The sequence below is a fragment of the Mycteria americana genome, chromosome 2, assembly GCF_035582795.1.
Source record: "Mycteria americana isolate JAX WOST 10 ecotype Jacksonville Zoo and Gardens chromosome 2, USCA_MyAme_1.0, whole genome shotgun sequence".
In the NCBI taxonomy this organism is placed as follows: Eukaryota; Metazoa; Chordata; class Aves; order Ciconiiformes; family Ciconiidae; genus Mycteria; species Mycteria americana.
The window spans coordinates 133,395,513-133,417,953 of NC_134366.1; the positions used below are offsets into that span (position 1 = coordinate 133,395,513).

Consider the following 22,441-nt stretch of genomic DNA (forward strand, 5'->3'; position numbering starts at 1 on the left):
GCAATGTTTGAAAGAAATCTGTGAACTACCACAGACAATAGGCTAAAGGTGTATCTGAAACTCATTTTTTACTAGTTCTTGGTGACTGCCAAGCGCAGAATGCTAAGAAACCAGTCTTTGCGATCCCATCTACCCTCTGCAATAAAAAAGCCAACTTAATTTAACAGGAGTCACCAGTCAGCTCCTGAGGCATAAACAGGCAGCTGAAGCGCTGCGTGTAGGCTGACTTCAATGCTGGAAGCCGAGCAGCATTGGCAGAGGTGGAGGGGGTTTTCATCACAGACCCAAATTAACTTCAGTGAAGCTATCCCGCGTCTGCCAGGGCCGGAGGAACAATCTTCGGGTGGGAGAAGCGCCCAGCTTGTCACCCCGCCGCCCTCCCCTCCCGGCCGCCGCTCGGCCGAACAAAGGCAGCAGCAGCGGCGGGTCCCCTTTGCGCAGCGCGGGCAGGGGAAGGGGCCATCCCGCCCGCCCGGGGCTCCCCGCCCCGCCAGCCGGGGCCGGCGGCGCTGGGCGGGCCCCGCGCTCCGGCCCCCGCGCCCGGCCCGGCCCGGCTCGGCTCGGCGGCGTGTCGGGAGGAAGGGCCGGCTGCGCGGCGGGCGGGCGGCTGCCAGCCGCTCGGCTCCCCCGCCCCCCGTCTCCTCCCCTCCGCGCCGATCCTCCGCCCCCTCCTCCTCCTCCTCCTGCTCCTGCTCCTCGCGGCGGCGGCGGCTTTCTCGGCCCCGGCTCCCTGCTCTTCCCCGCGGCTTCGCCTCGCTCCTCTCCGGGAGGCTCCCGCGCCGCGCTGGCGAGGACGGTAAGGGGCGGCGGCGAGGCGCTGGGCCGGGCCGCTGCTCCCGGGCTCGGCGGGGCCCGGGGCAGAGCGCGGCGCCGTCCCGCAGCGGTTCCCCCGCTTGCTGGGGGCGGCCCCGGGGAGCGGCGGCGGCGGCGGCGGCGGCGGGCGGGACCCTCCCCACCACCACCACCACCACCACCACCCCCCCGGCGGGCGTCTGGCGAGGGGGCCGGCAGCGCGGGCTGGGTGCGGGGTGGCGGCGCCGCGCTGCCCCGGGGACGGGCGGGGGGCTCGGCCCCGCCGGGCGCTGCGGCAGGAGCCGCCCTGCCCAGCCCAGCCCAGCCCTGCCACCGGGGGTCGGTGGGGCGGGCGGCTCCCGCCGGTGACAGGGAGCAGCCCCCGTGGGGCAGGCGCCCCGCGCGGAAGCGGGGCCGAGCCGGCTTCGTCCCCTGCCCTGGGGGCGGCGGATCCGGCCCCGAGCGGGTCCGCGGCGGGGCGGGCGAAGCGGTTTGGCTCCTCTGAAATTCCCCGCTAATGTCAGGGGAAAACATATGGCCCAGGAGAAAGCCGCTGGAAGTAATAGCAGTTGAACTCCTCCGAGTTATTTCCCCGAGTCGGCGCGAAGTGTGAACTTCCTCCCCGGGATGCCCTTTCGGGGGATGCGGGGCTGAGCACATGGCCGCCTCCCCTGGGTCGGCCCTCGCCCTGCGCGGGGTCTGCTCCGCATCTGTCACAACACCGCCTGAAACCGGGCCTGCCGGCGCCTGGTTTCATTTCAAAGTGCTAATCTGACCTAAAGAAAACTTTAGCTGGGAGAAGGGGGGAAGGCTTATCCAAAAGGTAATTTACTTAAATGTCTATTTTTTTTTTCGCTCCTTCTTCCCTTACTCGGACAAGGCATATGTGAAAAGAAGGGAAAGCAACGGAACTATTTGTGTCCTAGGGTCCAATATATATGGCAGCTTATAGGGCAGAGAAGAAGGTTAAAACTTTCAAAGACCTGGCACTGGCAAATGAACATCTCCAGTGAAACATAGTATTAACTCTTTTAAACTTGAATTTTATGGTCATTTGCATGTTGATCCTTGCTTGTACTTAAAGTCTGTAGTTACTGTATTCAGATATTTAAGGATGAAACATCTCCTTTGTGCTTAAAACGACTATGCTATTGTGTTTTGTAAGCAGCAAGACAACTTTTATCTTTAATGCAGACCTTTTTATCACTTAGCTGTAAATACTTGCTCTGTTTCTAAATCTGCCACTGATTTGTTGGGTGGCTTTGCAAAGGTCACTTCAGTTCAACTTCCTTTTTCTGTAAAACGCCTGTATTGATTTAATAAGATACTGGCTCAGATTTGGCATTTATAATTTATTTCACATTCGTATTTATGTGCCATAAGAGCCATGCTTTGTAAAGCAACTTGTCCTTGGTTCTGCCCGTAAAGCCTGCTGGCTGATCTTGGTGCATGGTGTACAGGGGGTGCACAGCTTGGCTTGTGTCTAATGTTAAGCGTCCTACTTATTTAAAAATGTTGAGAGCTCTAAAAGGGTCAGTGTAATCCATACCACACGTGTGCTCAACTGACCTAGAATTAACAAGATAAAACACTTTTAAGCGCTTCTGGAGTAAAAGGTGGCGCGTTATTTCCTTGTGTGCGACTAACACAATTAATTGCTTTCTCAAAGTTTCTAGTGGCATGCTCCTCAGTTTAGAGGGTGGCTGAACACCCCGCTTCTGCAAAGGTTTGGCTTGAGCTACTAAGACTGGTCATGAGAGCAGAAGGTACCTAGCAGTGTGAATGTGCTCCCTGGGGAGATGTACCTGTTGGTGACGGTAGCCAAGGGAGGTGGGTGCAGAGACCACCATCAGTCCTTCAGAGATGGTGGGCAGCCCTTGCCATGATGTGGGGCTGACAGAGCTGTATGCCCTGCTAGGGCCCCCGTTTTATGTGTGTTAGTAGCTTACCATATCAGTTGATATTCCACGCTGCAGTACGGAGTTTCCCCTCTGTGGGCAGGAGGTAGCAGGCAGGTGCCTGTGCGCCGCAGTGTAGATGCAGGTATACCAGGAATGTGATGGTTAGTGTGATTTACTGCCTTGATGGAACTGATAGCCTATGCTCGCAAGTTCACTCTGTTGCACAGAAGGCCTAGACTGCCCTCATACCGGTGCATCCATGTTAAGAAAATTGTATCACAAGCTAAAGTTAAGAGGGAAATGGTGTTTTCCAGATTCATATGGACATCATTCGCTGTCACTTTGCCAGAGCAGTTCTTTCCATGTCCTGCTGTAGGACTTGGCCATCAGCACCCTCCTTCCCTGCTCCTTGTAGGCTTGTGGTGCGCACGCTGGAGACATCAGATCTCAAATTGTTGCTGGAGGCACTTAATATGGGTGCAGTCTTCCAGTGGACGGGACATGGTTTTCTCTTAAAGGTTCATGTTATGTTCCAAAATCTGGAGGGCTAACATTGATTTAGTGAGGCAAAACTGAGTCAAATTATAGAAATTGCCTTGCAAATGTGTTCTGGTTGCTCAGAGCTACAGAGCGCATTTGAGGTACCGTGCTAGTGTATAAGAGGAAAATGTTTCTCAAATGTGCTTTTGTAAGTATGTTTCCCAGTGGTGCCATAGTTAGATTGAAAATCAGTACACTGAAATATCATAGGGTAGATTTTGGCCATTAATTGTAGTGGAATGCAGAGTAAACGAAGGCTCATGTTTACAGCCTGCCCAGAACTGGAGGGCGTATCTTTGAACTCTGTGTAAGGAATGTCTCTGGTCTCTCCGTGGCTGACACTGGGTCTTTCTTGCCACTGCTAGATCACGGCTCCCTTCCACAAGGCCTTAAGCACATGTGTTGATTAGCCACAAGTTAATTATTTTAAATTAAACTGAAGCGTAAGTATATGTCAACTACAAAGTGCTTTTATTTCAAGGAAGTTTTATTTTAGCAGGGCGGGTTCTGAGAAGTTAGAGGAACTAGTTTGTGAAGTCCACATGGCTGAAGACCTGTAGGAGTTGGAGGTTAAAAAAAAAAAAAAAAAAAGACTTGGACTGTCTTAAATGGAAGGTACAACAGCTGCTTGGAAACTGCATTTTAAGGAGGAGGAAAAGCTTGCCAAGTGGGGCTGTGGACCTTGCTGTGAGAATAAGGTACTGCAAGTTACTAGAAAACCTGTAAGGAATGAAGCGAAGGGGGGGATTGGTCATCGGAGAGCAGAAACTGCAGGGATAGCCCGTGAATTGCCAAAAGCTAGAGTATGAAGAAATTTAAGATGAAGAGGAAAAAATAAAAAGAAGAGGAGAAGAGAACTTGGCTATACTGTTGTGAGGATCAGACTATAGTTGAAAAATACATGTAATGCCTCCAAAATTAGCAGTTATAACCAGTTTTAGATAGGGATGAGGATTTGAACATGGGAGAATGATAGGGTGCCAAACAGAAATGACCAGAATAAATGTCTTAAGCCTGCTTCCAGATTTAGCGCAGTCAAACTAAGGAAGCAAAGGGTCTCTGCTTTAGGGGTCTGAAAGAGTTGGAGCAGGACACTGGAGCCAGGTTAAAAAAAAAAACAAAACAACAAAAAAGGATTGGTTGTTATCTGTCAAGTTGAATGTAGCAGTTGCGATCGCAATATAGCAAAAGAAGTATACTTGTATTTATTTTAAAAGGAGAAGAGAATGAAATCTTCACACATTTTACTCTGGTCTTAATAGTATTCAAGGATTCAGAACAAATTCGGAATGGAAAAAGTAATTAAGTATACAAATATAAGTGGAAAACAGGATAAAATGCGTCATGGATTTGCTACAATTGGGTCATGGAAGACTAAAGTCATATTATCACTGGTTAAATACTGAGTGTCCTAGACAAAAGGAGCAGAAGGCTTCAGTTCGATGTGTGTACACCACGGCACAAGACTGAAAATGACTGAAGTACGGGGCTTGGCTAAAGAATGGTGAGGTGGCTTGGAAGAGCAACCTGAAGGAGAAATTGTTACTGTGTCTGCATGAATGAAGGAATTATTGGTCTGGATGGGGGCTGGTCTTTTCACTTCGTCGTACTGGCTGAGATAACTATATGCAAAGAACGATTGCTGATGAGGCAAAGTTAGGAAACATAGTCAGCACCGAGCAGGGTTAGGTTATTGCACAGGAAGAACTGAATGTCAGTGATGACTGAAGCAATAGGAATGAGAGGAAGTTAAATAGCTCTAAAAGTGAAGTTATCTACTGAGTGATTATTAACAACACATCTGCTATCAGTTGGCAGGTCATCCCTTAAAACAGGCCTGGAGGAAAAGGCCTGAATGCCAAATAGAGTCAAACAGGGATGACTCTATTTGATGGTGTGCTTGAAATGAAAGCAAATGTGATCCTCAGTGAGAGCTCTTCAGTGGAGATAGGCAAGTTATTATGCAAGGCATTAGGGAGACTTCATGTCAAATACTGTACATAGTTCTGGTCACTTGTGTACAGAAAATATTAAATTTTAGTGGAACATGTACAGGGCCATCCAGGCTACAAGGATGATGGGGTGTGAACAGTCTGGAGTTAGACAGGAGATCAAAACTTAAGCTATGCTGGCTTTTGTAGCTTGATAACAGCAGAGGAGGAGATAGCAGCTGCTTATAAATTCCCTTGGGCAAATTCTTGGAGAAGAGGAAGGGTCATAAACTGAAGGCTCACCTGTAATTTTGGATTAAAAACTTGACATACAGGAGGATGATTTGATGACTTGTTGAATGAATGTTAGAATATTTTACATGGGAAATCAAAATGAGTTTCCTAACTGTCAGATTTTGGATGCCCTCCCAGCTCTACTTCTCTTAAGTCCCAGCTTGTGTTTAAGTTTGCATGTGACTTAAGGAAATGGACAGTGTCCTGGTTTCGGCTGGGATAGAGTTAATTTTCTTCCTAATAGCTGGTATAGTGCTGTGTTTTGGATTTAGTATGAGAATAATGTTGGTAACATGCTGATGTTTTAGTCGTTGCTAAGTAGTGCTTACACTAAATCAAGGACTTTTCAGCTTCTTATGCTCTACCGACTAAGAAGGCTGGAGATGCACAAGTAGCTGGCAGGGGGCACAGCCAGGACAGCTGACCCCAACTGGCCAAAGGGCTATTCCATACCATATGATGCCATGCTCAGTATAGAAACTTAGGGGAAAGCTGGCCAGGGGGGCTGCTGCTCGGGAACTGGCTGGGCATCCGTTGGCGGGTGGTGAGCAATTGCATTGTGCATCACTTATTTTGTATGTTCTTTTATAATTATTATTATTATTATTTTCTATCCTATTAAATGGTCTTTATCTCAACCCAGGAATTTTACTTTTTTTTCCCCTGATTCTTTCCCCCATCCCACTGTGGAGGGAGTGAGCTAACAGCTGTGTGTTTAGCTGCCTGCAGGTTAAACCATGAGAGGCAATTTGGGTAACTCAAGTTACCATAACTTTTATGCTTCGATCATCACTGCTAATCAACAGAAATAGAAAACACTTCTGTGAAGGAGGTGTGATGAGCAGAAATCCTTATTTTTGGGGAGTACGTGTTGTCCAGTCACTTGATGGTGAATGGAATTTATAACAAGTAAAACGCTCGTCTTACAGGCATTAGTAGCTGCTGCTTTTTCTTCTATTTTAGTGTGTAATGGAGTGGAGTCAAGTATAACTCATAAAATATTGAAGATAACCACAAATTAATATGTGTGGGACAGAAAATGCATAAATGGACATGCAGGCTGGAGGTCAGGATGGCTGACTTGAACCCATAAATAAATAAAGGATTATGCTTTCCTGTTGAGTGTGTGCCCATATCTGTCCTCTGCCTGATTTCATGCTCTCTGGTCTTAGGAGTGCTCCATGGCACTGGCTGCATCCTCTTGTTTGAGGATCGTGCTCCTGGGAACAGGAATAGGGAGGCTTCACCTGGGAAGGGACTTGGACAGAGCCTTGCACAGTAGGTGAAGTGCAGGACTGATGAAGACCCAGGGTGGGGGCTTCCAGATGGGAGGACGCGTGCCTGTCTGTGGCTTCATTTTGCAGGTGTAGTACCTGACCTAGGCGCTGGTGCTGAGCTATGCAAAGGCCAACGCAACCTAACCGCTGGGAGCAAATTGAGGTGTGAGATGTGCCAGTTCAGACACTTTCTCTAGTAACTCTATTGAAGACTTGTCTGGTACGCACTGAAGAGGCGTGTGCCTCATAGAAAGTGTAATGATGGTGTATGTGGTTTGAAGGCTCCACCATGTCAACTTAATTTGATCTTTGCTATAGCATCAGGGTCTGTCCATTTATAAGCTCTCCTGTAGTTGGGCTTTGTATGTGCAGTCAAACTTCTGGAAGTTTCAAGATGACTCTTCAAAAAGGAAAAAGAATGCATGTCATCTGTGTGGAGGTATCTTGAGAAGAATTATTAAATAAGTAAGATGCTTCAAGTGTGTTTGTACATCAAAGCAAGATCAGTGTCTTGATATTGCTTTATGTCTGTTTGTTTTGAATTTATAAGGCAGGCGTCGAACTTCCTTAGAAATAATCCAGTTGCAAACTCCTTTCCAGCACAGTTTATTAAAAATCCAAACTATTAAATTTTAGGTGTTTGCTTTAAATGCATGTGTGTGTTTTCTTTAAAGAGGAGCTGTGTAGTGAGCTCAATGTGTCAGCATGCCCCATAGGAAATAAACGTGAAGAGATTCTGTTGAGCCATCAAAAGAATAATTTAACAATCCCAGGGAAAATTGAATTTATTGTCTTGGTAGCTTTTAGCATGTATTATTAGGCTATTCGCTTATTGTGATTTTTCATTTTCTCCTATTGCTCTTTTATATGAGTGTTGCGTGTATCATTAAAAAAGATGAGACTAGGGCTATACTTTGCATTTGTATAGCATCTTTCGCTTGACAGCCTTCAAGTTCCAAATATTAATGGATGATGTGGAAAAGTTATTTCAGATTTACGAAGGAGAGATTCAACCTAAATTCAAACAGTCTCTAACAAATCAGAGAGCAGAGCGCTTGTCTCCTGATGCTTTGCTGTGTTCTTTAAAAACAAAATCACTCAAATAATTTCCTGTTACAATTTGAGGACTTTTCCAAGACTGCATTAAGAAATGGGAGGAAATGTTTTAAGACTTTATTGGACAGGGAAGATAACAGCAGCATCCAGTATTGTCTGCAGCTCAAGCAAGTGGAAAGGAATACCCTTCTTGTTAATAAGTCAAGGAACTGTGTGTTCGTGGTGAGCATGGTCATAATGGGAAGCAGAGAAATGGATTGGAGCAAGGAGCAAGCGGTATAAGAGATGGAGGTAAAACCTGGAACACGCACACATGAAAGAATACAAGAGAAAATGTGATTGGGAAAATGAGAATTATGGAAAGACTGAATGAACAAACTGGTGAACAGGGAAATGAAGGAGAAATGCTTATATATTACACATGAACTCAGTGTGCACATTAATTTGTGTCCAAATTAAATCGGAAAGCTCATGTTTTATTCATTGCTGTGATGTAACTGTGGGATATCTATTAGCTGGTTGGGGTTGCACTGTTTAGAAAAGCACATTTTTAATGAAGAGAGGTTACAGCGGGGAAGGAACAAAGCAGAACCTTAAAGCAAACTGCAGGAGAACCTTTTAGGTGTGAGCATCTATAAATTACACGGTGTCTTGCATAGTTCAAAAAAGCAAGGGAAAAGAGAAGAATTGTGGGCAGAAGAATGGGGGAAGAAAGGTGGTTCTGCAGCCTTTCAGTGGTTTAACTTTCAGATTTCCACATGGTGGTTTTCTGTGCAAATAGGAGCTGAAGGAATGTCCTTCTGTTGTGAAAGAACCATGGGTAGCAGGGTCTTCCTCTTTGTCCAGTACCTCTACACAGTATTAGACAAGTCTATTTTAAATAACTACCCAAATTCATGAGTGGACCCAGACCTTTGGATTTGTAGTGACCTTTGTATGTTGTCTTTCTCTATTTGACAAGTTAATCTATGCATGTTACCATTTGGGAGGTCAGGGGGCCACTAGAAATGAAACTGTTTCTTGTGTGTGTATGTGCATATATATATACACACATGCAGATTAAACTAGGATGGAGGAGAATCATTTAAGTAATGATTGGGTAGAGCACTTTTGAGATGATGATAATAGTATACATTTTATTTGTACTTTATTTTATATATATAAAAAGTAATGTTGCTATGATCTTTGACAGAATGTTATTTCTCCTCCTGTCCACCCCCATGGTTTTAGACCTGTTTTTTAATCTCTTCATTAAAAGAACATCTTGTCACTTCCCATGCATACACGTACTTCAAAACTACATTTAGAAAAAATTGAATTTAATACTAACATTTGTAAATTAGTCATGTAAGTACAAGTAGTTAAAATGTGACAATTTCGCTTGCATGTTGTATTTAATTGCAAGATTCTTATCATCTATGTTGTTTTGCCTTTCTGACCTGTGATATTACTGAAGTATATTGCTGTTTAGTTCTCCCAGTGTGTTAGTTTGGGATGTTGAATGATAATTGCAGTGAGTGACAATCCTGAATGAACTTAAATGCTAGTCAGTGTGAATGGGACTTCATTAATTGCTTTCGCTCCGTTTGGACAAATGTTACTTTCTCACTGAAGATTACTTGTGGCTGTTGAACTTCTCTCTACATAATAAAACTTGATACAATATGTAGGGACTTACTGATAAATTGGTTAATTCCATTAATTAATATCTGCTAATCAGAAACTAGAATCCCAATTCTGCAACACATGAGATTTCCGCAATGCATTCGTATAAATGCTTGGGGAATATTTGCAGATGTGAAGGTCTGCTCACTCAGATTTCCTGCAAGACCTCCACATGTGCTTTGCTGAAGGATTTCAGATGTTTTAATTAGTTTTTCCTTTTTTAATTGTTATTGTGTTGTCCCCATCTTGCAACGTTTGCTGTGCACGTTCAGGGGGTTACTCCTGTTGTAGTATTGGGTCCTATTTCGGTAAACGAAATGTTGCATATTAGGTTAAGTTTCAGAAGCTCTAGCTGAAGTGAATCTCAAATCTTTCTGTATTTAAAGCCTCGCATTTCAGGTCTTTTTTTTTTTCCTCTTTCTTCCTGTTTGATAGACTGTGAAGGAAAGGAGAAACTGACTTTAATGAAGCAGAGCGTATAGGAATGCACGGTGTAAGCACTTGAATTTGGAGAGAAAATGTTGTTCTCCTCTGATCCATAATGGTTTGAGGTGTTCACTTGTGACTATAATAAAGAAAATTTGTGTATTTAGAAAAAAAATCTTGATTTTTTTTTTTTCTGATGACCTTTTTATTATAGCAAGTTTGTGCTATCACAAAGTTACTATTTTAGGAATGAGATACCAGCTTTTTTTTCCTGTTTAATTGAAAGATGATCGGTGTCATTTCTCTCTTCCTTCCCTCTCCATCCCCCTTAAAACAAAACAAAACCTTCAGTCCTTAAACAAAAGTGTCTTTGTTTTTACATTTGTTTTATGAAATCGCTTAAATCCTTTGGGAAAAGCTTTCCTCTCACAGGAAGAGGGGGGGAAAAAAAAACCCTCCTAAAGCCAAAAACAGCAAGCCTGCTACCAGACATAGCAATGTTTTGCTATCTGAATAGTAGCAGATTGCATAAAAGAAGCAATTTCTCATGTTAATGAATGAAAACGTGCAATTGCAGAAATGCACACAAATAGATATGCTTTTCTCTCAGCAAACGTAAAATTAGTAGCATTCAGGACAAAAAAATTGCTGTGTACCTTTCTTGGAGCTCCTTTGGACTGTCACTGTTGGGAATGGAACTTTAAATGGGATATTTCAAAGCTCTGCGAGACAGGAAAATCAACTGCTCCCTTCTGGCCTTTCTGTTTTTTGTTACGGTAGGCAGATGCGTGAATTATCCTTTCCTGATCTAGGAACCTGGCAACTGACAGCAAACATGAGCTAAGTGAGAGAATGAACTATAAAGACCAAGAACTACGTGAAATATCACCCTGCTAATTTGTCTGCATGGGCTTTATCCAGAAATATACTAAAGAACAGGAGTGCTGATGAGATAGAACAAAATTATTGCAGCATACTTTCTCCCAAATGTAATAAAAATGCAAAATTGAGTCAGTGGCCTACTATTTGCAATCACCTGTATTATTGTGTGGGCTAGAGAGATCAAGGTTGAAGGAAAATTGTCCAAGTAAATGCTGAATGTGAATGAAAAAATAAGAAGGCCTCCCTTAGTGCCAGGAGGTAAGGGCTTACTTTCTGTAGAGTAGGAAATCGGACACTGGACTAAAACAGTTGTATAGGACCATCCTGGAGGACACCTTTGTAAGCATTATATGGAGAATGTGGAGTATGGTGGCCTCCCTGGGGTCCAGTGGTACCTCACATGGCATCTCCTCGCATCTTGGGCAGCTCTTGGACTTTGCTTGACATTCCCTCTGTTTGTGCCCTGCGTTGCCACTGTCCTCCTTCTGTCTCTGAAGCCTGTGCTGCGTGAACATTTACAGCACGTGCTGGGCTTTGGTGCGTTTGCAATCTCTGCAATTGCTGTAACTTAGATGCTGTGCGCTCATGACGTACAAGGAGTGGCTGAGGTCACTTGGTTTGTTCAGCCCGGATAAGAGAAGGCTGAGGGGTGACCTCATGGCAGTCTACAGCTTCCTCAAGGGGGGCAGCGGAGGGGGAGGTGCTGATCTCCTCTTTGGTGACCAGTGATAGGACACGAGGAAATGGAATGAAGCTGCATCGGGGGAAGTTCAGATCGGACATTAGGAAAAGGTTCCTCACTGAGAGGGTGGTTGGTCACTGGAACAGGCTCCCCAGGGAAGTGGTCACAGCACCAAGCCTGTCAGAGTTCAAGGAGCATCTGGATGACGCTCTTAGTCATGGTTTAGTTTTGGGTAGTCCTGCAAGGAGTAGGGAGATGGACTCTGATCCTTATGGGTCCCTTCCAACTTGAGATATTTTATGAAACAGCTGTGTCCTCATGACTGGCTTGTCCATAGCATGATGGTGAACCTGTGTGTCGCTTTCCGGACTTATTTTTATACCCTAACCTCATAGGTACACCTGCTTGTCCTTCCGGTGCCTGGGACGGGAACTGTACACTCTGCAGTGCCTTCTGGAGTAGCATCTTTACCACTCATTAAGAGGCACGTGCAGAGATGATTATATGGATGTTCACCATATATTTGAAACATTTTTAAAGTGATCTTCATGAAGACTAGACCAGGGAATTATAGGCTTTGAGGAAACGGAAGCTGAATGAACTCATGCTTTGCTGGCTAAGCAGCATTAATGTTTTCATTACTTGGCCTAAAATGGAATAGGCAAAAGCTGTAGGGAGAGGCCCTGTCCCCCAGCTATGTTGGGTTTAATAAAAGATAGGATTTCTCCTTCTAAACTCTCATTATCCAAGAACTGTTGTGAAGGTATCAAATGATGCTGTTTAGATTGTTGCAATCAACTAATTTGATTTCCATATTACTTCTGGATGACTGTTACTGAAAAGACTTTTTATAAGGTGCCCTGCCCCAATATGAAATCAGATCCTCACACTCCACCTCCTACGTACATTTTACTGCATCATGTGGGCTGCACTGCTCAGCCAGAGGGTAGAGAGGGATATTTGCCTCCTGTGCTATCGCTATGGTCAATACTAATCAAATGCTACTAATGACAGTAGGCTTGCTCTACTGCCAAATAGCAGGATATTATTATATATTTTGGTTAGAGGGGATCGGTGGAGCTGTGGAGTGGAAGAGCTCCTCAGCCTATAGACCAGTGCTCACTCTCTCAGTACCCTTTGTTCCCATTTTGCTGCAGGGCCAAAATATTTTCCCCGAAAACTCTGTTTCCTGTAGGTGTTGCAGCTGAGGTGGGACAAGGTGGAGACCAGAGGGACAAAGACTGGTATCAGAAAAGCTCTGGTAGTATTTGCACCTAATGATTGTGCTGTGGCTTAGGAGCGGACATCATTAGTATTGCAGTGCTGCAGGCCGGTGGCATGTCACCCATTGCTGCGGTTTAAGCCTGAAGGAATTGCGGTGTGAGTCGGACAGGAAGGCAAGGAGGTGGTTTGTATTATGGCAGTTGTGATACAGATACTGTCTAATGCAAAGTTGGCTGCTGTGAGTTTCCAGTCGTTCAGCTACGACTTTCCCATGCTTAGAACTTCCACTAATTTAAAGTTGATTTTCTAGTGAGAAACAAAACCTGTTCCTTAATCAGTGTGACTTGCTTTAATGGAATACTTCATTCAACTTTGTGCAAATTGTGAAAGCCATCTAATATTTGAAAATAAAGTCAGCTGTTTTCAACGTTGAACCAGACTGAAGAGCGCTAGCAATCCCTGTGAAGTCCTCCTTCAGTGAAGTGTAATTTGGTACCATAATATACTGAACTGAAAGGAGCAATAAAGTAGTTCTGCACTTAGTCCTTTTTCCATTACAATTCTGGAGTTGCAACAGTGGATTTACCATTGTTTCCTTAATACCTTTCTCTTATTGGGCAATATATAGAACACTGAACTTTTAAAATCCACTTTAAGTATTATTCTAATAACTGGTATGTTGGAGTGGAGAAAATATCCTCTTGCTCTTCTGTAGAGCAGTCATATGGTTACAACTTTTTTTTTTTTCCTTTATTTGAAGCTGGTTTGCAGAGTTAAACAGAGTTGCACAGACCTTCCTAGGCTGGGATTTTTCTGAAGTCAATGTCAGAACTTAAGTTTTTCATACTTGCAAAGGTTGCGGTCTTTGACGATGAGATATACCTCACCCTAGTTCTGTTTATCTTGTTCATCAAGTCAAACAGCTCTTACAATTGCTATCCATGATCAAGTATGACAGTTAATCAAAGTATAAATGAGAATGTAAGAAACTCCATGGTTGCTGCCCTACAAACTTCACTGGCACCTCTAGTGAGTGTTCTCCAAGGATAAGGAAGAGGCACGGGTTGGTAAGGATATGGAGGAGGCAATTACAGTGCTAGAGTATGGCTGGGTTAGTTCTGGCTGCTGGGCTTTGTACCCCTGAAGGCTCCTGAGGAAGAAGGGAGTGTGCCATTGGGTTGCTGTCCAGCATCTCTTTTTTAATATTATCATGTCTTTGATCACAGCTTCACAGCCTTTTGGCAGCTTGAAGTGTAGGAGAACTTCTTTCCCCTCCTGAGAAATTAAAGAATGTACCTGCTTAATTGTTCTCAGCTACACGATGGTTTTTGTTTTAACCAATTCTTTTCTGACTTGGGAAGAAAAGGGATGTGTTCTACATGGAAGCCTGTGTACAGCTTTTTCAGATAATTTACAAGTGTGTTTCAAAACTGATCTGAAATATCTTAACTATATAGTTGGTTTTCAGCGTGAGTATGGATGAAATGTACAGTGATGTAAAATGAAGATCTCTGGCTTATTATGTTGTCTGCTCGTAAAATACAACTAACTAGTGTCAAGGGAAAATCCTCTTGGGGAAAAGATTCAAATTAAGTAGTGTCTCACTTTCTCAGTTATTAGTTTTCTGTTGTCTTAAATTTTTTTCATTTAGAATTTTTTTTCCTTCTAAGGATCTCTAGGACAGGTATTTAAACTAACCATTAATGCTTCATTTTTGATGTCTGTAGTACTTTTACCTTTATGCTAATGTATGTAGATGAACAGGTCAGGACTTGACCTACGTAATAAAAGTTCCTTAATTTACTCCTGTGTACATTCCAGGGTGTGGGTATTTAAATAAAAAGGGGAAAAAAAAGATGAGCTGGTGCCTGATGCAGTAATTGTAGCTGGAGACTGACACTTGTGAAGGGAGTGCAGTTGTCAAAATAGCTGCCATCTGATGCCAGTTTTTTCTGACCGTGCTGTAAAGGCAGCTTGTAGAGACACATCAGCAGCGAGGCAGAGGCTGAGTGCCTGCTCGGGGCAGGGTCTTTCTGCAGACCTCCGTTCAGTCTTGATGGCAAGACACATGCGTTGGATGTGTCGTTGTGGCGGGGCGTGCCTCATGGCTGTGCTCCCCGATGCTCTTGAGAAGAGGCAGCCTCTGGAAAGCACTGTGGCTCCCTGCTGTGCTGCAGGTCCAGGTTTCCCACAGGAGCCAACGGGATGTGACCTGGTCTGCCATTCCCCTGGGATCGGGGCATTCCCCTGGATCATGGGGTCTACCTAGCCATCCCTCCTGGATCCTTTGGTGTCTCCTACCTCTGGTTCTGTTGAGAGACGCTCAACAGGAGAGCCACAGCTGACTTGAAGGGCTGATGTGGCAGGAGCCTGACCATGCAGAGCCCTCACAGGTCGAAGTCAAGGTTTTGCATCATAGATAGAGAGAAAGTAGCAACCCCTTCACATAAAACACCAGGAAAATACACAAAACAAAGTTCCCAGGAAAGCGCACGTGCCTGAGGCAGGGAAAAGGAGTTGTCAGGGGAGCTTTGGTTTATGACTTGCACCACTGATCATGGGACCTGCAGCGTTCCTCAACATCCAGGAAACATTATGTGGATGTCTGCAGGTAATCTTGAGTCATCCTGGAGACAAAAGACTGTACCCTTCTCCCCATCCCTTGGTATTTTTGCCACAGCACAATGATGTCTGCATGTGTACGTGCACAAATAATAATCTTTGTTTAAAGTCCTAAATGTTTCTTTAGGGACCTGATGTAATTTTCTAGATGAGCTTTCCCTTTCTGCAGCTGGTTTGGACCAAATCTGGCAAAGCAGTTACAGTACATGGTCTGCATCCAAAGGAGAAGCGTTGCTCCTCTGAGGACCGTTAGCTACAGTAAGACATAGTCCTTAGTGGTGGGGCTGGGCTCAAAGTCATCTCCTGCCCTGGGCCTCGAAGAGGTGGCCCACAATCCCTGAGCTACGGTGTTGCTCCCGGATGGGTGCTGAAGGGTGCTGAACAGACTGGTGGCAAGGCAGCACAAGGTGGGCGCCTGGTGAAATGTATTCCCCAGGCTCCAGTCTCGGGTATCTCTTCTAAAATACCTCAAATACTTTTAATTTTCACTTAATGACTGTACTCTGAGCTGCTTTGTCTGGAAGTCGTTACTTGTAGAAGTTCTTGCTGGTGGTATAAGATAACTTGGCAACATCTATGAGAAAATGGTTATATGGGGAAGAGGTTATTTTGAGATTTTGTCTTATCTGGAGAACTACCAAAAGCTGGGAAGTGCAAAATACGTGTGGGTTTTTTTTTTTTTTCCCCCCTGAAATCTCACACTGCTTTTCAAAATAAATTCTTCTGCCTTTAAGTGGGTGTGTCCTTGCTCAAAAGTAGTGATTCCCAAATGTTTGCATTTGAGCCAAGAATAAAATTTTTTTTATGCAGTATCTTCAGAGCCTGCCTTTGAGAAAGAAAGAATTTAGTCTTCTTTTATAGTCTTTATTCTCTTTATAGAACATAATGAGTTTGCCTTTCAAAGGAAAAACTGAGAATTGCAGTGAAGATGCTCTGTTGCATTTTTGGCTCGATTTAATGCAGGATAAAGCTGTTTAGTATTTAATACAGTAAACTGTTTAAAAAGGATAACTTATGTAATTACCATGAACTTTTAAATAACCATTAGTATTAGTACTTGATTGTCAGTAACAGCACACTGTAATAATATTCAGAAATTTGCAGATACAAAATAACTGAGCCTTTCTTCTTACTAAGCTGAATATCAAGGATGTGCCTGCATCAGTAGGAAAATGGTTGCAGATATAGTCACATCATTTAAAGACTTTTTTTGCTTTTGTGTTTGTTTATCCCTATTTGCATATCTTAATTATGTAAAAGTCTTCAGTTTGGAAGCTGAAGTGCTATTTTATTTCTTCAAGTATCTTTTAGTATCAGCCCAGTGAACGCCAGTTTTTAGGAGCTTGTTATCTTGCCGGTGACAGTTTCTTCATAGCTCAAACATGGCAGCTGATGTCTGGCTGCTTTAAAATAATAATGAACACCATAAAATTCTTTATATACTTAGTAACGTGATCCTGTAGCTTCATTTCAAACAAACAAGCAAGCATGCGTATGGTATACAGAAACAAATAAGTAAGTTCTCCCTTGCTCTGCGATACAGAAACAAATAAGTAAGTTCTCCCTTGCTCTGCGATGCTCTGCGATGCCTGCTGGTGGACTGTAGCTGACTCTTCAGGCAAGAAAATTACCTAGTGGTAGAATATGAAGTGGTATTAAACCAGTGCTGGTGGCAATCGCCTTGTCATGTATACTTGAGGGGGAAGGGTCAGAAAATAGCCTGCAAATGTTTCCACTTCCCGGTGTTAAATCGTGGTTTTATTGTCAGTGTTGGCTACAAATAGGGTAGGAGTTGAACCCAGTTGGTGGATAAATCTCACCAAATTAAATTCTACTCCACTTTAAGAGAAGCAGCACCAAATGTAAACAAAATGTCCCTTGCTGCTTTGGTATTTAAAATTCTATGACAAAACGGCTTAGGACTGAAAGTAGTAGTTTCAGTCTCAGTGGAAAATGGAGACTTCTCAAAGCTGCTACACTGGAAAGTTTATCGTTCTCTGTGGTTCTCCTTTTTTTTATTGCACTCTATGCCAAACCTATAATCACAGGATTTGGAAACCCCTCCCCACGCGCTTTTTAATAGTGGATGAATCTTTCCATGAAATAGAATGGGTCTGTGGACTTCTGAATGGCTGACGTTCATTTAGCTCCCAGGTGCACCAGAAGAGCTCCCAGTTAGTGATAGCAGGAATTCCTGAGGTCCTGAGCCCAGCTGGAAGTTTCCTGCTGTAGCACCTAATACGACTTCACTTCATGTCGTAGTATAAAAGTATCAGAAAAGATTGTGTGAGGCAAAAGGAGATGGTATTTAAAGATGAACCTTGATCTTTTACTAGTCATTTTGCAGCACCAGATAAATGATACTGTCTTTTAAGATTATTTCATTGTTAGGGGAATTCCATTGTGTTTGAAGGATTGCTCCTCCCCTCCTCAGTTTGTGAAGACCTTTACCAAGTGCTTAGACTTCATGAGTTAATCCAGGAATTTACAGAAAGGTAATGCAGAGTTCGCAGAGTAGTGGTGTGGTATGACTGTGTCAGCTTGAATTTTTTAGTATGTTCGCAATGAGAGTGTTTTTTCTGTTTTCTTGAGCTTTTTTCTCACTGTCGAGTCCATTCCCAGGAATGATGGGTTGAGTGTACATGTGTCACATCCAGGTTTCATTCTGGCAAAATCACAGACGAGCTGATGTGTGTGGTCATTGTTTGTTTTTGAGGAAGACAGATACTCCACTTCTAAGCTAAAAAGAAACTTTTCTCAGACAAAGCTTGATCTTTCTGTAAGTATTTTAAATCCTGCCTGTCTATTGCAGGTGCACGCCCAGACCACATGCTGCCTGGTGACTGCTCCCTCTGTGGACAGAAGGATTAGAATAGAGTTTCAGCCCTAATCCTGGGTTTCCTGTGCAGATTCACTTTACAGTCTTATTCCTGTTTAGTTGCCTGTGTGTTAAATAGAATGTTTTTATTTATATTTGCTCTCAAAAAAAAAAAAAGCACTGACAATGGTTTGGGTTTTTTTTTTTTTGTATTGATGAACTATGTTAAGATTTATGCCTCTTTTTTCCCCCGTACCTCTTCACAGGGTAGTAATTAGCCATGTGCTATGCAAATTCTTGCAGTAAAAGGAATTGGTTATCTGTTAATTAAAACTAAATGATAGCAATTTTAGATTTAGGTTACTTCAAAGTATCTAAATTATTTAGGATCTGAAGTCTTAATTTTTTTCAGTGAATGCCTTAATATACTTTTTGTAACTTTTTAACTCTTCTGTAACTATATATAGTTTCTTATGTACAGAATTATATTCTGTAATAAAAACCCCACAGTTTTTGTCTTCCTCAGGGCTTGAACTGACCTTCAGAATTTTGTGAAATGTGAAAAATCATTTGATCACTTTTTTTAGTGGTCTTGCTTTGTGTACTTTTTGTGATCTGTGCAGTTTTAAATATGGTTGTGCACAGATTGAACTGCATCTAAAATTAATATTGGCCAGGACAAAAACATGGAACTAAATTTGTTCACCAATATGTTTAATTGATCAAGACGTTGGTAAAAGACTGTTTTTTCCTTACACAATTCCTTTTGTTTTTGGAACCTAAAAATTTTTGTATTTAGGGAACTTTTAAAATCATCTGTTGTCATTAATTAAAACAATATCTAGCACGTAAGCTGGTTTAAGCAACAGGAAAACTAGTTTCTTGGTGTTGTAAGAAATTTAAAGGAAATACTTTGGAATTTTGTAGTAATGGCAAATGATGGCTTTTTGCTTAAAGCAAAAAAAAAAAAAATACTAGAAGCATATGCTTGTGGTGTGTTAGTTTTTTGCTAGGATTTCATGTCTTAATTTCAATCTCTTTACCAGCCTGTTGAAAGACTGGGCTTGGTGCCCTGGTGAGACCTCTGAGGGCTGGTGTGAAAATCTAGAAAATCTAAAGTCAAAACTTCAGAGGTTTCAAAACCTCTTAAGTCGATAAGATTTTTTTGACATGGAGATTGAGTTAATTTAGATTTGCAATAGCACCCATTGTAGTGGTTGCTATAAAAATATAAATCCGTGGTAAGACATGCATGAAAATATATGGAAGTAAGCGTAGTTACAGGGCTGCTTGGAAAATTTCAGATGTTGATAATTTCAGTGATGTCTTTCTGCAAAATGATTGCTAAGGTTCCCTCATTCTCACTACTTAAAAAGAAGCTTAAATGAAAATTAAGCCTGTTTGGAGGTACTGCTAATTAACTCATGTCCCACACTGAGGGAGCCACAAGCTGCCCCCCTGCATGGAGGGGGAAGGAGGGAAGGGAATTCTTCCATCTCTGATCCATATATTTGTAATCTCCTACTGTTATTATTCAGAGGCCTAAAAATATACTGGATGCTGTTTCAAAAAGAAGATTGAATATATGTTACTGTAGGAACAGTGTTTTAGGTAGTTTATGCAAGAAAATAGCTGTTGTATAAAAATACCTACAATAAGTGTAGTCTTTCGTTGGCATGCCTTTGAGACAAATTAATTTGTTTTCTGTATAATTGAATACTGGTTTTTTCGATTCTCATAGAAGCTCAGCAATAAGCCTTAAGCACAGAACAAATTCTTTATCCTGTGTGATTTGTGTGTATTTGTCATTTAAATCTGTTTAACGAAGTAGTGCAACAAATTTGGGATTAGCGACATGCTAGTTAGCTTTGCTGAAGGAGGCTGGGATGGAAAAATGGGGAAATTCACGTTTTTTTTGTATTAGGTATGATTAACTGGCACAAAGATTAGCTGTATCATGCATTTCTTTTCAAATAGTTCCTGACCTCATGGGTGCAAGGAAGTTGTGATCCAGCTGTAGCAGTATAAATTTGGCAAAGAAAACAAGCACGGGTTTTGTGCAGATTTGTATATTGGCACTAAAATATTCTCAGCTCATGGGCTTTTCTTTTACCTCTCACAGGTTTAAAAATAATGTTGGTTTAGTGCCAAGGGTCTGTTGTTATACATGCCTATTTGTATTTTAATGCTCTTTACTGCTTTTAGTGCCTTTATTTTTCCTCTGGATCTACTCTGACAGTTATGATAGGGAGGGCTGTTAATACCAGCTTAAATCAGGTATTGTTTGCAAAAGTTTCTGATACATTATGAAACAGGAGTTTTAAATTTCAGTAACATGAAGTCTGCACTGTAAAGTCCTACTTTTAATCTAGGCTTATTTGGTTAGGCTGTGTTAAATCCATTCCTAAAAATACTCAAGCTTTTTTGTTTTGTTATTATTTTCATTTGGGATCAAATCTCTTTGAACTGTGTAGACACGCACCTGTGCTCATTTTAATCCCTGTGTAGTTTTCATCAATTATCACAGCAGGCAAGAAGAAAATCAAATTGTAAAATGCTTTTGAAAAGTAAATACATTCAACCTGGGGTTCAGGTTTCTGTTTTAATCAAACATCATCTGTATTCATGTTCTTACACAAAGCTGGGTAAGGGAGGGGCATGAAAAGCCTTTTTTTCTTTTCATTGTGAAATGTCTGTTTTGAAGTGCTCTGGTGTACAATGAGTATAGTATGTTAGTGTTTGTAGAGGAAGGCTGTGTTATGTTTGTGTGTATGGATTTTTTTTTTTAAGCTAGGAGAAAATCTAGGTCAAGAGATTTCATTCTTTATTAATAACTTAAGGCTTTATTCAACAAAAATTATCCTCCGTGGCTAGAAAGCTTCCTGACTGGGGAAGCGCTGGTGGGGGAGCAACCCTCTGCCCTCAAACATCCATGGGAGCATTTCCCTTTCCATCAGGGCGTTAGAACGCTTGCCTTCCCCCATGTGTGTTTGATCACCACCATAAAAGCTTACAGGTGCAGGCTCTCCCAGTCTGCTTCAGAGCTGCTGTGGGAACGGTTTTGTGTGTTGCCTGTGGCTGGGGGCCCTCAACGTTTCCCCCCCGATGTGTTCCCGCTGTCCGGCCTAGGCCCCACGCCGTGGCCCAGCGCTGCCTCGGCCTCCTGGCTGCAGGTCATCGCGTTCCACCCAAAACAGGTCTCGTGGTGGTGTTGAAACAAGCTCTGGCCACAGGACCAGATTATTTTTGTCTTTCACGGAAAACATCCATGTCGGCAAAATAAATACATTTGAAAGCTTGCCAATTCTTGTTTTAATTCATTGGGAGATACTAAAACATGAAATCTCTCCCTTGGCCTTGTCTAGCTTTCCTGCTCCTCTTCCTCGGCAGGCACTGCCCTGTGTATTTAGCTCTACAGTGCCGGAGCCTTGGCCTGGCATTAAATATGTAAACTGGAAAAATTGGGAGAAGTGCTGTTAAATATGTAAACTGGAAGAACAGGGAAATTCTTGGCTCTTTCAGCTACAGTAATCTACTGTATTAGGGGTTTAAACAAACTTAGGGAAAACAGCTGTTATGAAGCCTTTAATTTTCCCTTAAGCTTCTGTGTCACCCTAGAACCAAAAGCAAAGGTAGTTAAATTAGGATAATTAATCATGGAACAACTTACACAGGGGATGTAATGAATTTTCCATCAGTTTGCAAGTTCTGTAAATCAAGATAAGAGGCTTCTCTAAAATATGCCGTTTATGAGCTATGGCTGATGTACTTGACAAAAAAATTAGGTTAAGTAAGTTAGATGCCATCTGTGTTGGCATCTTGAAGTTGTTCCTGGAGTAGTTCCTTCAAACGTGAAGGTTTAGAGAACTAGTCTGTATTTCCATATCTAACACTGTATCAAGGAGTGCAAACTTGAGGGAGAAAAGGTCATTTTAAGTTAAAAAGTTTGTGTTCAGGACTCGTGTATTGACACTTTCCTTTTCTCCTGTTCCTGCCCAAGATCTTGTGGATGCAGGAGGAGGGCAGAAAGCCTGCCCATCTGCTGCTACAGGACCTGCCAATGATACCTATGTGCCCTGCAAAACTTGGTTTTGTGCTGACAAAAGACAAGAAACGTTATATTTGTTGCTTCCAGGGGAAGTCTTCCAGTGTGGGGAGCTGCAGGTCCTAACTTCCCAAAGTGAGATGTGCAGAAGCCTTAGACATTGTAGTCAGCCTGCGTGACTAATATAATTGCATCTTCTTCTTGAATAACTACTGTAGATGTGAAGCAGACTTTTGAAGCAAGTCAGTTGACACCCACACAGGACTAAATTATAACATCCTGAATA

At 42.7% G+C, this 22,441-nt stretch overlaps 1 protein-coding gene across 2 annotated transcripts in view; it reads left to right on the top strand.

The window, feature by feature from the left end:
* The first annotated feature begins 667 nt into the window (after positions 1-667).
* Positions 668-22,441, top strand: part of FAM110B (family with sequence similarity 110 member B) — a 123,429-nt gene continuing 101,655 nt past the window's right edge. The window contains exon 1 of one of the 2 annotated variants that reach the window (XM_075494698.1): positions 668-796. The gene's annotated coding sequence lies outside the window, so the exon portion shown is untranslated. The remainder of the gene's footprint in view (positions 797-22,441) is intronic. The other variant, XM_075494701.1, reaches the window with a different exon arrangement.